Source organism: Diceros bicornis, chromosome 36 (assembly GCF_020826845.1).
Source record: "Diceros bicornis minor isolate mBicDic1 chromosome 36, mDicBic1.mat.cur, whole genome shotgun sequence".
NCBI lineage: Eukaryota > Metazoa > Chordata > Mammalia > Perissodactyla > Rhinocerotidae > Diceros > Diceros bicornis.
Genome location: NC_080775.1, coordinates 30,693,487 through 30,707,950, shown reverse-complemented (window position 1 = coordinate 30,707,950; position 14,464 = coordinate 30,693,487). Strand labels below are relative to the sequence as shown.

Here is a 14,464-nt window from a genome sequence, read left to right as displayed (position 1 = left end):
TAAATATCAATTATATTTTTTCTATTCCACATGCCAAAAGAGTGGTATGGAAAATATAATAAATGTTTAGGAGCTGAGAAGAGAAAGGAGGATGTCTGTCCTCCTTTCTCTTCTGGATAGACTGGATAGACTGTCATTAGAAAGAAAAAAGGAAAGGAAAACTTCACTAAGCAAAGACAAGAAAAGTAGAAATGTGCAACATATATCAAGGGCACCAAATGAATCAAGTACATCAAGAAACCAAGTACACCAAAGGTTTTGCTTTGGGAGGGTCAAAACTCCTTAAAGATTCAAAGGGTATACTGGGAGAAGCCAGCTTTAGAAGAATCAAATTTAGAATTTTTTATAGGCAAGAGAGAGTAATTTAAAGTGCTTGCATAAAACAGCAATATGGTGTAATAAACAATATTTTAAGATTAATCTGATAATAGCATAGGACATGATTTAAAATTATGCCCTGGATATAGTAAAGGATTATAAAGAATATCAATAGTTATTCCTGTCACAATTTCAAAATACTGTTCCCAGGAAGGAGGAAAGGTCTTGCTATGGACTGAATGTTTGTGGTCCTCCAAAATTCATACATTGAAACCCTAATCTACAACATGATGGTATTTGGAGATGAGGTCTTTGAGAGGTAATTGGATCATGAGGCACATGAGACACGAGAGTTTGCTTCCTTTCTCTCTGCTCTCTATCATTTGAAGACACAGCAGGAACATGTCCATTGGCAAACCAGGAAGGCTCTCACCCAAACTTGACCATGCTGGAACCCTGATCTCAGAATTCCCAGTCTCCATAACTGTGAAAAATAAATTTCTGCTGTTTAAGCCACCCAGTTTATGGTAATTTGTTATAAGAGCCCGAATTGACAAGGACAGGCCCCTACCTACGACTCTACTAATTTAGGAATTTTAACTCAGTATCATAGAATGTATAGATATGAACATTACACTTCCATTACCAGGCGCAACAGCTTAGAGAATACATTCAAGTTCTCATTATGAATAATTTAAAAACAGAAGAAAAGACATCAGGAAATCCATGTCTTACTGAAGTGTTCTGGTGAAGACCCTCTTCCTGAAAAGAGCACCCCTGGTTGGCAAGGTGGCCTATAATGTAATTTTGAAGTAGCTGATATGGTAAAGGGAGATTTAGTTGTTTGCTGTGTATTGTGGGGGGAGGAGGAGCTCTTTTCTCTCCCTTATAAAAGCTGCAGTATTTTAATAATTAATTGATAAAAATTATTAATAATGAATGCATATTATTCATCAATGGACAGTTTTTTCCTCTTCAGAAGAAGTCTAAGAAACAGCCAGCATCTAGGATGCATGCATATAGATGGATTACAAAACTGGATAGAAATGTACACAAAGTGCTTTTATTTTGCTTTATTACTTTAAATGTCAATGAAAATGTATCTAAGCATTTGATGTAAAATTATCTTATTCTTTTTAAAAGCTACATAGTGGGGCCGGCCCAGTGGCATAATGGTTAAGTTCATGAGCTCTGCTTCGGTGCTCCAGGTTCACGGGTTCGGATCCCGGGCATAGACCTACACCACTCATTGGGCCATGCTGTGGCGGTGACCCACATACAAAATAGAGGAAGACTGGCACAGACGTTAGCTCAGAGCTAATGTTTCTCAAGGAGAAAGAGAAGGATTGGCAACAGATGTTAGCTCAGGGCCACTCTTCCTCACCAAAAAAAAAAACAAAAATCTACATAGTATTCCATTGCTATGAATGTACCATAATTCATTTAGTCAGTCCTAAAACTGCATGGTGTTACCATGTTTTTGCTTTTACAAATATGCTAACTGTAGTACTGTTTGTGAAAACAGAAATATAGAAATTATCTATATGAACCTCAATGGAAGAATAATAAATAAATAATGGTATAACCATAAAATGAGTATTATATGGCCATTAAAACTGCTTATACAGGGCCAGCCCCATGGCTTAGCGGTTAAGTGCGCGCGCTCTGCTACTGGCGGCCCGGGTTTGGCTCCCAGGTGCACATCGACGCGCCGTTTCTCTGGTTGTGCTGAGGCCGCATCCCACATACAGCAACTAGAAGGATGTGCAACTATGATGTACAACTATCTACTGGGGCTTTGGGGAAAAAAAGGAGGAGGATTGGCAATAGATGTTAGCTCAGAGCCAGTCTTCCTCAGCAAAAAGAGGAGGATTAGCATGGATGTTAGCTCACGGCTGATCTTCCTCACACACAAAAAGAAACCTACTTATACATTCAAGCCAGTATCTTTGTTGAGGCAGATTCCTAAAAATAAAGTTGTTGGGTGTTAAGGTATGCACATTTCTATTTTTGATAGATAATATCAGAATGAGCTCCATAAATTTGTGAACAATTTTCATTCAAACCAACCAAGTATAACAGAGTTCTTTTCTCCACATTGTCACCAACACTAGTTGTTATTAATGTTTGACTTCAATACGTCTTATAAGTAAGATATTCTTTCTCATTGTTTTAACTTGCATTTCCCTGATCACTAGTCGGGTCAGCATCATTTCATTTGTTTCTGCACACTTTTATTTCTTCTTCTGTGAAATGCCTGTTCAATTGTTTGTCCATTTTTCTCTTGAATTGTTTGCCTTATTATTATTCATTTGTAGGGGCCAATTAATATAAGCATATAATGTGTAAGAAATATCTTCTCCTAGTCTGCTATTAATTGTTTACTTACTGATATTTATGTACTGTTTCAAATGTACAGAATTTTTACACTTAGTCAAACCTATCGATGTTTTTGTTTTATAGTTTTTGGCCTTTATTTCATTCTTTAAAAGTCCCAATATAAATAAATTCCCTTAATATTCTTTTATATTTTATAATCATGAGCTATATCATACTTACTGAAACATACACAAAAATATATTTACAGTTTAATGAATAATTACAAAGCAAACATCCACACAACTACCACTGAAGATCAACAATTGGACACCTGAGATTGCCAATATCCTAGAAGCTCTCTCTGTGTCTCTCCCCATTCACAACCATTTCCTTCATCCTACAGGTGCCTACTATCCTATTTTTTTCTCATCTTTCTATCTTTTCCACTTTTGTTAGTATCCTTAACCAACATAGTTAAGTTTTCCAAGATTTTAACTTATTATAAATGAAAATACTCCATGTATTTATGACCCGCTTCTTTCAGTCAAGATTATGTTTGAAAGATTAGTGCCCTTATGAGTAGCTAGATTTTAAACATTTTCATTATGGTATAATTTTCCATTGTATGAATAGACCATAAATTATTTATCTACTCTACTCTTGACAGATATTTAGGATCTCCAATTTGGGGACTATTACAAACAAAACTGTTATGAAAATTCTTGTTCATGTATCTCAGAGTACATGGCCAAGAGTTTAAGGACATCACCAAGATGACAGAGTAGGAGATCCCAGCCTCCGTCCCCCAGCAAAGTTCAACAATTAAACAGCTGACCACAAACAAAAACAGCTCTGGGAGAGCTCTGGAGTCCACTTAGAAAACTTCAGCAACACACCAGAATAAAAAACTTGAGAATAACTGCACAAAAATGGAAGGAAGAACAGCTTCATTTTGCCTGCATCATCCTATCTCCCAAACCAGCATTGCTCAGCATGGAGGGAACTCCCCAGCTAGAAAGAGTTCCTATGGCTGGGAAAGGAAGAGGGGAGTGAAAAACCAGCTTACCCAGCCTTTCCTTGCACTGCATAAAGGATCTGCTTAGGTTTCACCTACCCAGAGACAGGCAAAGCTGAGACATTTAAGATGGCTACGAATAGGGAAGAAAAGTAGGGGTTACCAATATCAACCACAGAGCATGAGCCACTGTGGTTCCCAGTGACACACTTCATAGATGACCCCAGCGGGTTTTGCCACTGAAGAAAATAATGGCCAGCATAACCACCAAAGACCCCTCTGCAGATTTCACAAGCTTTTGCCCCACGGGTATTCCTGTTGGCTTACACCAGCTGCCTAAGTCCCTCCCAAATCCTTCTCCCCAACACCACCACCACTGGAGCCCAGGAACCACACGAGTAGCCAGTCCAAGACTGTGGCTGTGTGAGTGCAAGACGCCAGCCTAGACCCCTATGGCTGACACCCACCACCATGCACTTGCTCAGGGCTAGCCCCTCCAGCTATGCACCTCTACTCTTCCAGTCCAATCCCTGTCATCAGCCTCTATTGCCATGTGCACAACCAGAGGAAGACTCTGCAGCCACAGGAGAGCACTCCAATCACCAGATCCCTACAGCTGCTTGTGAGCCCAGAACAGACCCTGTCTTCTACCACTGACCTGTACTAGTTCACTTACCTGCAGCTAGCCCCTCCAACTGAGCACCTACTTGCCCCTGGCCCACCCCCAGCCTCCACTGATGTGTGCCTGTAGCGAGACCCAGAAGCCACAGTACTATACACTGAAAGTCAGATCCCCAAGCTGCCAGTATACTCACAGTTGACCCTAGCCCTTCCAGCCTGTCCTGACCCCCACCACTATGTGTGTGTTTGCAACTGGCCACTGCCACACAGCCACCTGCAGCTGGCTCTCACAGCTGAACATGTGCACACCACCAGCTCCAGCTACTACTGCTGCTTGCCCTGGTCCCTTGTCACTGAACCTGGAGAGAATGCTGAGGACCCCAACAACCTTTTCAGTCTCTGCAAAGCCCTGAAGCATTCACCAAGGACCACACAGCTGTCGATGCTGTGGACTACAATGGCCTGAGCCAACAAGTCCCAATGCCCCTATACCCAGTTCTGCCACATGCTCCTGCACATGGCCACATACCACTAGATCCACAGTTATGGAACACTCCAGCATCCCCCCATCTGCAGTTGAAGATCTTTCCTTACTGAAATCAGTCCACAAAGTCTGGAAGAGGTGTCTGCTTCTTCAAATGTGCAGACACCTACTCAAAGACACAGGGATCACAGAGAATCAGGGAACATGACTCCACCAAAGGAATTCAGTAAACCTCCAATAACTGGCCCCAAAGAAATGAAGTTATGGGAATTGCCCAACAAAGAAGTCTAAATAATTTTTCTGTAGATTCTCAGAGAGCCACAAGAGAACACAATTTCATGATATCAGCAAAATAATACAATAATAAAATTAGAAGTTCAGCAAAGAGATAGAAAACATGAAAAAGTACCAAACACAAATTTTGGAGCTGAAAGAATACAATGAAATAAATAAACAAGTGAGACTACATCAAACTAAAATCTTCTGCACAGCAAAGGAAACCATCAACAAAATGAAAAGGCAGCTAAATAATGGGAAAAAAATATTTGCAAACCATATGTCCGATAAGAGATTAATATCCAAAATATATAAAGAACTCATACAACCCAATAGCAAAAAAAAAGAAAAAAACCACCAAATATACAAATATATACGCTGCCTACAATCACTTCAGATCTAAAGACACACACAGAGTGAAAGTGAGGGGATGGAAAAGGACATTCCACGCAAATGGAAATGAAGAGAAAGCTAGGGTAGCAATACTTAAATCAGACAAAATCAACTTTAAAATAAAGATTGCAACAAGAGAAAAAGAAGGGAATTACACAACAATAAAGAGAACAATCCAACAAGAGGATGTAACACTTGTAAACATATATGCATCCAACAAGGAGCAACTAAATGCATAAAGCAAATATTAACGGACATAAAGGGAGAAACTGACAGTGACACAGTAATAGTAGGGGACTTTAACACCCCACTTGCATCAATGGATAGATCATCCAGACAGAAAATCAATAAAGAAATATCGGCCTTAAATAACAAATTAGACCAGATGGACTTGATAGATTATACAGAACATTCCATCCCCAAACAGCAGAATACATATTCTTTTCAAATGCACATGGAGCATCTCCAGGATAGATCATATGTTAGGCCACAAAACAAATCTCAATAAATTTAAGAAGAATGACATAATACCAAGCATCTTTTCTGACCACAATGGTATGAGACTAGAAATCAACTACAAGAAGAAAACTGAAAAAAGACACAAATGCATGAAGTCTAAACAACATGCTACTAAATAACCAATGGGTCACTAAAGAAGTCAAAGAGGAAATATAAAAAATATCTTGAGACAAATGAAAATAGAAACACAATGTTGCAAAATCTATGGGATGCAGCAAAAACAGTTCTAAGAGGAAAGTTTATAGTAATACAGGCCTACCTGAAGAAACAAGAAAAATCTCAAGTAAACAATCTAACCTTACAACTAAAGGAACAAGAAAAAGAAGAACAAACAAAACACAACGTTAGTAGAAGGAAGGAAATAATAAAATCAGAACAGAAAAAAATAAAATAGAGACTAAAAAAACAACAGAAAAGATCAATGAAACTAAGATCTGGTTCTTTGAAAAGATAAAGGAAATTTTAAACCTTTAGCCAGACTCATCAAGAAAAAAGGGAGAGGGCCCCAACAAATAAAATCAGAAATGAAAGAGAAGTTATAAACCAAATTCTGGCACCACAGAAATACAAGGATCATTAAGAGATTACTATGAACAATTATACCCCAACAAATTGAAGAAAAACCTACAAACCTGTAAGAAATGGATGAATTTCTAGAAACATACAAGCTTCCAAAACTGAATCAAGAAGAAATAGAAAATCTAAACAGACAAATTACTAGTAAAGAAATTGAATCAGTAATCAAAAAACTCCCAACAAACAAAAGTCCAAGACCAAGGAATGACATCAGCATCATGGTGGAGTGAGTTGTTCCCTTAGTTTCTCCCCACTAAGTTACAATCAAATGGACATTCAGTAACCAACAGAGCATTCCCTACAAAGCATAATAGGATGTTGGAAAGATCCACACAGCCATACATCTGAAAGTGGGGGTACTGGATCCCCAGAAGCAGTGGAAGGAGGTGAGCGGATCCCCTCCCTCTCCCCAGCAGCAGTGATCAAGGTCATGGGTCCTCAGACAGCAGCCAGCAGGTGACTGTGAGAGGAGGCAGGGAGGCCGGCAGGCCTGCATGCAAACGCTCTCACTATCAGAGTTGCAGTCCAGCCACCAAGAACACTCCACACTGAATGGCAAGGCTCAGCCACCATGTGGGCGCCCCCACCAAGCACAGCAGTCCAGATAAACCACCTATGAGTGCAGTGCAGGCCAGTACATGCAAAAGAAAGTGCCCCTGTGATCCCGCCTAGTGTACCAGTTCGGCCATTCCCCAGCCAAAGCAGCAGTTCTGCACCAGAGTGCCTGTGTGTGCATGTGTGACCCACCAAGTGGCTGTGGCCAGCAGGAAAACACAGACAAGCTCTATTGGCACAACTTCCAGCAGACATGGCAGATTCAGAAAACAAAGGTCTTGACTGCACCCAGAAGTGGCAGGTGGAATCTGCAACCTGATAGTACCATAAATGCCTCAGCAAAATATCAGTTCATCAAACACCAAGAAAAACTACAGTAATACTTCAGAGCAGATGGAAATGACAAGTCTCCAGAAACCAATCCTGAAGTCACATAAATTTACAATCTAAATGACAGAGAATTCAAAATAGTTGTCATAAAGAAAATCAATGAGTTACAAGAAAACTCATAAAGACAGTTCAATGAACTCAGGAATAAAATTAAGGAGCAGAAGGAATTATTCACCAAAGAGAATGAAACTTTAAAAAACCCAGAAATTCTGGAGATGAAGAACACAATGAATGAGAGAAAAAAAAATCTAGAAAGCTTAAAAAACAGAGCTGACATTATGGAGGACAGAATTAGTAATTTAGAGGACAGAAACATAGAAATGCTTCAGGTGGAAGAGGAGAGAGAACTAAGATTTTTAAAAAATGAAGAAATTCTTTGAGAAATATCTGACTGAATTAGAAAATGCAACATAAGGATTATAGGTATTCCAGAGGAAGAAAGGAGCAAAGAGCTTGTACAAAGAAATAATAGCTGAGAACTTCCCAAACATGGGGAAAGAACTCAACTTACCAGTACATGAAGCCAAGAGAACTCCTAATTACATTATGCTAAAAGACCTTCTCCAAGGCATATAATAGTAAAACTGGTAATAGTCAAAAACAAAGAAAAAATATTAAGGGCAGCAAGGCAGAAGAAAATAAGCTACAAAGGAACCCCCATCAGACTTTCAGCAGATTTCTCAGCAGAAACCTTACAAGCTAGGAGAGAGTGGAACGATATACTCAAAGTACTGAAAGCCAAAAACTTTCAGCCAAGAATACTCTATCCAGCAAAACTATCCTTCAGATATGATGGAGAAATAACAGCATTCCAAGATAAACAAAACCTGAGGGAGTTCATTGCCACTAGACCTCCCTTACAAAAAATGATCAAGGATGCCCTCATACCCGAACAAAAAGGCAAAAGTTTACAAAGTCTTGAGCAAGGAGATAAATAGACAGACAAAATCAGAAAATTGCAGCTCTCTATCAGACCATATTGCCAAACACTTGATTATAACATAAAAGATAAAAGGAAGGAAAGCATCAAAAGTAACTATAAACACTTCATTTTTAGTCACAAACTCACAACACAAAACAGAATAATTTGTGAAAATAATAACTTAGAAAGAGAAGAGGAAAGGAATGAAACCTGCTTAGGCTAATGGAGATAAGAGGCTATCAGAAAATGGACTATCTCAACTACAACAACTTATATACAACTCTCACGGTAACCACTAAACAAAAAATCAAAGCAGAGACACAAATCATAAATAATGAGAAAACCATCACAGAAAGCCACCAAACTGAAATGGCAGTCAGAAATACAAGGGAAGAAAAACAAGGGAAATACAGAACAACTGGAAAACAAGAGATAAAATGGCAGTATTAAGCCCTCATATATCAATAATTCCTCCAAATGTAAATGGAGCGGATTCTCCAATCAAAATACATAGAGTAGGGCCATCCCCAGTGGCCCAGTGGTTAAGTTTGGCACATTCTGCTTAGGTGGCCTAGGTTCAGTTCCTAGGTGTGGACCTACACCACTCATCTGTCACTGACCAAGCTGCAGTAGTGGCTGACATACAAAAAGAGGAAGATTGCCAGCAAATGTTAGCTCAAGGTGAATCCCCTGCAGCAAAAAAACCAAAATAAACAAAAAAAAACCCAACCAAACAGAGTGGCTGGATGGATCAAAAAACAAGACCCGGGCCGGCCCGGTGGCGCAAGCGGTTAAGTGCGCGCACTCCGCTGCGGCGGCCCGGGGTTCGCTGGTTCGGATCCTGGGCGCGCACCGACGCACTGCTTGGCAGGCCATGCTGTGGCGGCGTCCCATATAAAGTGGAGGAAGATGGGCACAGATGTTAGCCCAGGGCCGTCTTCCTCAGCAAAAAAAGAGGAAGATTGGCGGATGTTAGCACAGGGCTGATCTCCTCACAAAAAAAAAAAAAAAAAAAAAAAAAACAAGACCCAACCATACGCTGCCTCCAGGAAACACATCTCAGCACAGGCTCAGACTGAAGGGATAGAAGACAATATTCCAAGCAAATGGTAAGCAAAAGAAAGAAGGTGTTGCCATACTTATACCAGACAAAGCAGACTTCAAGATAAAAAAGGCAATGAGAGACAAAGAAGGGCAGTATATAATGATAAAAGGAACATTCCACCAGGAGGACATAACAATTATGAATATATATGCACCTAACACAGGAACACCAAAGCACATAAAGCAACTATTAACAGATCTAAAGGGATAAATTAACAGCAACACAATAATAGTGGGGGATCTCAACATCCCACTTACGTCAGTGGATAGATCATCCAGACAGAAAGCCAACCAGGAAATAGTGGAATTAAATGAAAAACTAGTACAGATGACTTAATAAATATATATAGAACATTCCATCCAAAAACAGGAGAATACAGATTCAGCTCAAGTGCACATGGAACATTCTCAAAGATAAACCATATGTTGGGAAACAAGGCAAGCCTCAATAAATTTCAGAAGATTGAAATCATATCAAGTATCTTTTCCAACCACAATGCTATGAAACTAGTAATCAATGACAAGAAAAAAGCTGGGAAAATCACAAAGACGTGGAGACTAAGCAACATGCTACTGAACAACTACTGGATCAATAAAGAAAGAAAGGAGAAATCAAAAAATACCTGGAGAAAAATGAAAATGAGAATACATCACACCAACTCTTATGGGATGCAGCAAAAGTAGCTCTAGGAGGGAAATTCATAGCAATACAGGCACACCTCAACAAACAAGAAATATCTCAAATAAATAATCTTAAACTACACCTAACAGAACTATAAAAAGAAGAACAAACAAAGCCCAAAGTCAGCAGAAGGAGGGAAATAATAAAAATTAGAGCAGAAATAAATGAAATAGAAGCAACAAAAGCAGTAGACAGGATCAACAAAACTAAGAGCTGGTTCTTTGAGAAGATAAACAAAACTGACAAACTCTTAGCCAGACTGACTAAGAAGAAAAGAGAGAAGGCTCAAATAAATAAAATTAGAACTGAAAGAAGAGAAATTACAACAGATACCACAGAAATACAAAGGATTATTAAGAGAATACTATGAAAAACTAGATGCCAATAACTGGATAACCTAGAAGAAACTGACAAATTCTTAGATTCACACAACCTCCCAAAACTGAATAAAGAATAAATAGAGAATCTCAATAGACCAATCAAAAGTAAAGAGATCAAAACAGTAAACAAAACCTCCCGAAAAATAAAAGTCCAGGACCAGATGGCTTCTCTGGAAAACTCTACCAAACATTAAAGAAGATTTAATACCTATCCTTCTCAAACTATTCCAAAAAATTGAGGAAGACAGAATTCTTCCTAACTCATTCTATGATGCCAACATCACCGTGATACCAAAACTAGACAAGGACAACACAAAGAAAGAAAATTACAGGCCAATATCGTTGATGCACATAGATGCAAAAATTCTCAACAAAATATAGGCAAACCAAATACAGCAATACATTAAAAGGATCATACACCATGACCGAGTGGGATTTATACCAAGGACACAGGGATGGTTCAACACCTGCAAATCAATCAATGTGATACACCACATTAACAAAATGAGGAATAAAAACCACACGGTCATTCCAATTGATGCAGAGAAAGCTTTTGACAAGATCCAACATCCAGTTATAATAAAAACTCTCAATAAAATGGATATAGAAAGAAAATATCTCAACATAATAAAAGCCATATATGACAACCCACAGCTAACATCATACTCAATGGGGAAAAACTTAAAGTCATCCCTCTGAAAACAGGAAAAAGACAGTGCAAACTCTTGCCACTCCTATTCAACACAGTACTGGAGATTTTGGCCAGAGCAATTAGCCAAGAAAAAGAAATAGAAGGCGTCCAAATTTGAAAGGAAGAAGTGAAATTCTTGCTGTCTGTGGATGACATGATCCTATATTTATAGAAAACTCTAAATAATCCACCAAAACTAAATAAATAACAATGACAGCAAACTTGGAGGGTACAAAATCAACTTACAAAAATCAGCTGCATTTCTATACACTAACAACGAACTAGCAGAAAGAAAACTCAAGAATACAATCCCATTTACAATCACAACAAAAAGAATAAAATATCTAGGAATAAACTTATCCAAGGAGGTGAAAGACCTATACAATGAAAACTATAAGACATTACTGAAAGAAATCAAAGATAACATAAAGAAATGGAAAGACATTCCATGCACATGGGTTGGAAGAATAAACATAGTTAAAATGTCCATATTACCTCAAGCAATCTACAGATTCAATGCCATCCCAATCAGAATCCCAATGACATTCTTCACAGAAATAGAACAAATAATCCTAAAATTTATATGGAACAACAAAAGATCCCAAATAGCTAAAGCAATCCTGAGGAAAAAAAAGAACAACGCTGGAGGCATCACAATCCCTGACTTTAAAATATACTACAAAGCTACAGTAAACAAAACAACATGGTACTGGTACAAAAACAGACACACAGATCAATGGAACAGAATTGAAAGCCCAGAAACAAAACCCCATATCTACAGACAGCTAATCTTCGACAAAGGAGCCAAGAACATACAATGGAGAAAAGAAAGTCTCTTCGATAATTGATGCTGGGAAAACGGGACAGCCACATGCAAAAGAATGAAAGCAGATCATTATCTTGCACCACACACAAAAATTTACTCAAAATGTATTAAAGACTTGAATTTAAGACCTGAAACCACAAAACTTCTAGAAGAGAATATAGGCAGTACACTCAGAGATCAGTCTTAGAAGCATCGTTTCAAATACCATGTCTACTCAGGCAAGGGAAAGAAAAAAAAACAAAAAAAATGGGACTACATTAGACTAAAGAGCTTCTACAAGGCAAAGGGTACCAGGAACAAAATGAAACACAACTCATCAACTGGGAGAAAATGTTTGCAAATCATCTATCTGACAAAAGGGGTTAATATCCAAAATATATAAAGAACTCATACAAGTCAACAACAAAAAAACAAACAACCTGATCAAAAGATGGGCAGAATATATGAACAGACATTTTTCCAAAGAACATATATAGATGGCCAAAAGGCAGATGAAAAGATTTTAAACATCACTAATTATCAGGGAAATGCAAATCAAAACTAGAATGAGATATCACCTCACACCTGTCAGAATGGCTATAATTACCAAGATAACAAATGTTGGAGAGGATGTGGAGAAAAGGGAACTCTCATACACTGCTGATGGGAATGCAAACTGGTGCAGCCAGTATGGAAAACAGTACGGAGATTTCTCAAAAAATTAAAAATAGAAATACCATATGATCCAGGAATCCCACTACTGGGTATTTATCCAAAGAACTTGAAATCAACAATTCAAAGAGATTTATGCATCCCTGTGTTCACTGAAGCATTATTCACAATAGCCGAGATGTGGAAGCAACCCAAGTGCCCCAGAATGGATGAATGGGTAAAGAAGATGTGGTATATATACACACAATGGAATACTACTCAGCCATTAAAAAAAAAACAAAATCATCCCATTTGCAACAACATGGATGGACCTTGAGGGTATTAGGTTAAGCAAAATAAACCAGAGAAAGACAAACACTGCGTGATTTCACTAATAAGTGGAAGATAAATACATGGATAAAGAGAACACATTAGTCGCTACCAGAGTGGAAGGGGCTTGGGGGTGGGCAAAAGGGGTAAAGAGGCACATGTATATGATGATGGATAAAAATTAGACTACTGGTGGTGAGAACCATGCAGTCTATACAGAAACTGATAAATAATAATGTACACCTGAAATTACACAATGTTATAAACCATTATGACCTCAATAAAATAATTGAAAAAAAAAAGTCCAAGACCAGACAGCTTCACTAGTGAATTCTATCGAACAGTTAAAGATGAGTTAATACCTATTATTCTCAAACTATTCCAAAAATTGAAGAGGAAGAAATGCTTCCAAACTCATTCTACGAGGGCAGCATTACCCAGATACCAAAACCAGACAGACACTACAAAAAAAGAAAATTACAGGCCAATATCCCTGATGAACACAGATGTAAATATCCTCAACAAAATATTAGCAAAAAAAATTCAACAACACATTTAAAGGATCATACACCATGATCAAGTGGGATTTATTCCAGGGATACAATGATGGTCAATATCTGAAAATCAATCAATGTGATACATTATATTAACCAAATGAAGAATAAAAATCATATGATCACCTCAATAGATGCAGAAAAGATTTTGACAAATGTAACATCCATTTATGATAAAAACTCTCAACAAAATGGGTGTAGGGGTAACATACCACAACATAATAAAGGCCGTATATGACAAGCCCACACCTAACATCATACTCAACAGTGAAAAGCTGAAAGGAAGTCCTCTAAGATCAAGAATAGGACAAGAATGGGGCCGGCCCGGTGGCGCAAGCGGTTGGGTGCACACGCTCTGCTGCGGCGGCCCGGGGTTCACAGGTTCAGATCCCGGGCGCGCACCAATGCACCGCTTGTCGAGCCATGTTGTGGCGGTGTCCCATATAAAAGTGGAGGTAGATGGGCATGCATGTTATCCCAGGGCCAGTCTTCCTGAGCAAAAAGAGGAGGATTGGCAGATGTTAGCTCAGGGCCGATCTTCCTCACCAAAAAAAAAAAAAATAGGACAAGGATGCCTACTCTCACCACTTTTATTTAACATAGTATTGGAAGTCTTAGCCACAGCAATCATACAAGAAAAGGAAATAAAATTCATCCAAATTAGAAAGGAAAAAGTAAAACTGTCACTGTTTGCAGATGACATGATACTATACATAGAAAACCCTGAAGACTCCACCAAAAAACTGTTAGAACTAATAAATGAATTCAGTAAAATTGTAGGATACAAAATTAATATACAGAAATCTGCTGCATTTCTATACACTAATAATGATCTATCAGAAACAAAAATTAAGAAAATTGCCATTTACAATTGCATCA

General features: G+C 38.4%; 1 protein-coding gene across 1 annotated transcript in view; it reads right to left on the bottom strand.

Moving 5' to 3' along the window:
- The window catches only part of CCDC7 (coiled-coil domain containing 7), a 403,315-nt gene that overhangs the window by 297,928 nt on the left and 90,923 nt on the right, over positions 1–14,464 (bottom strand).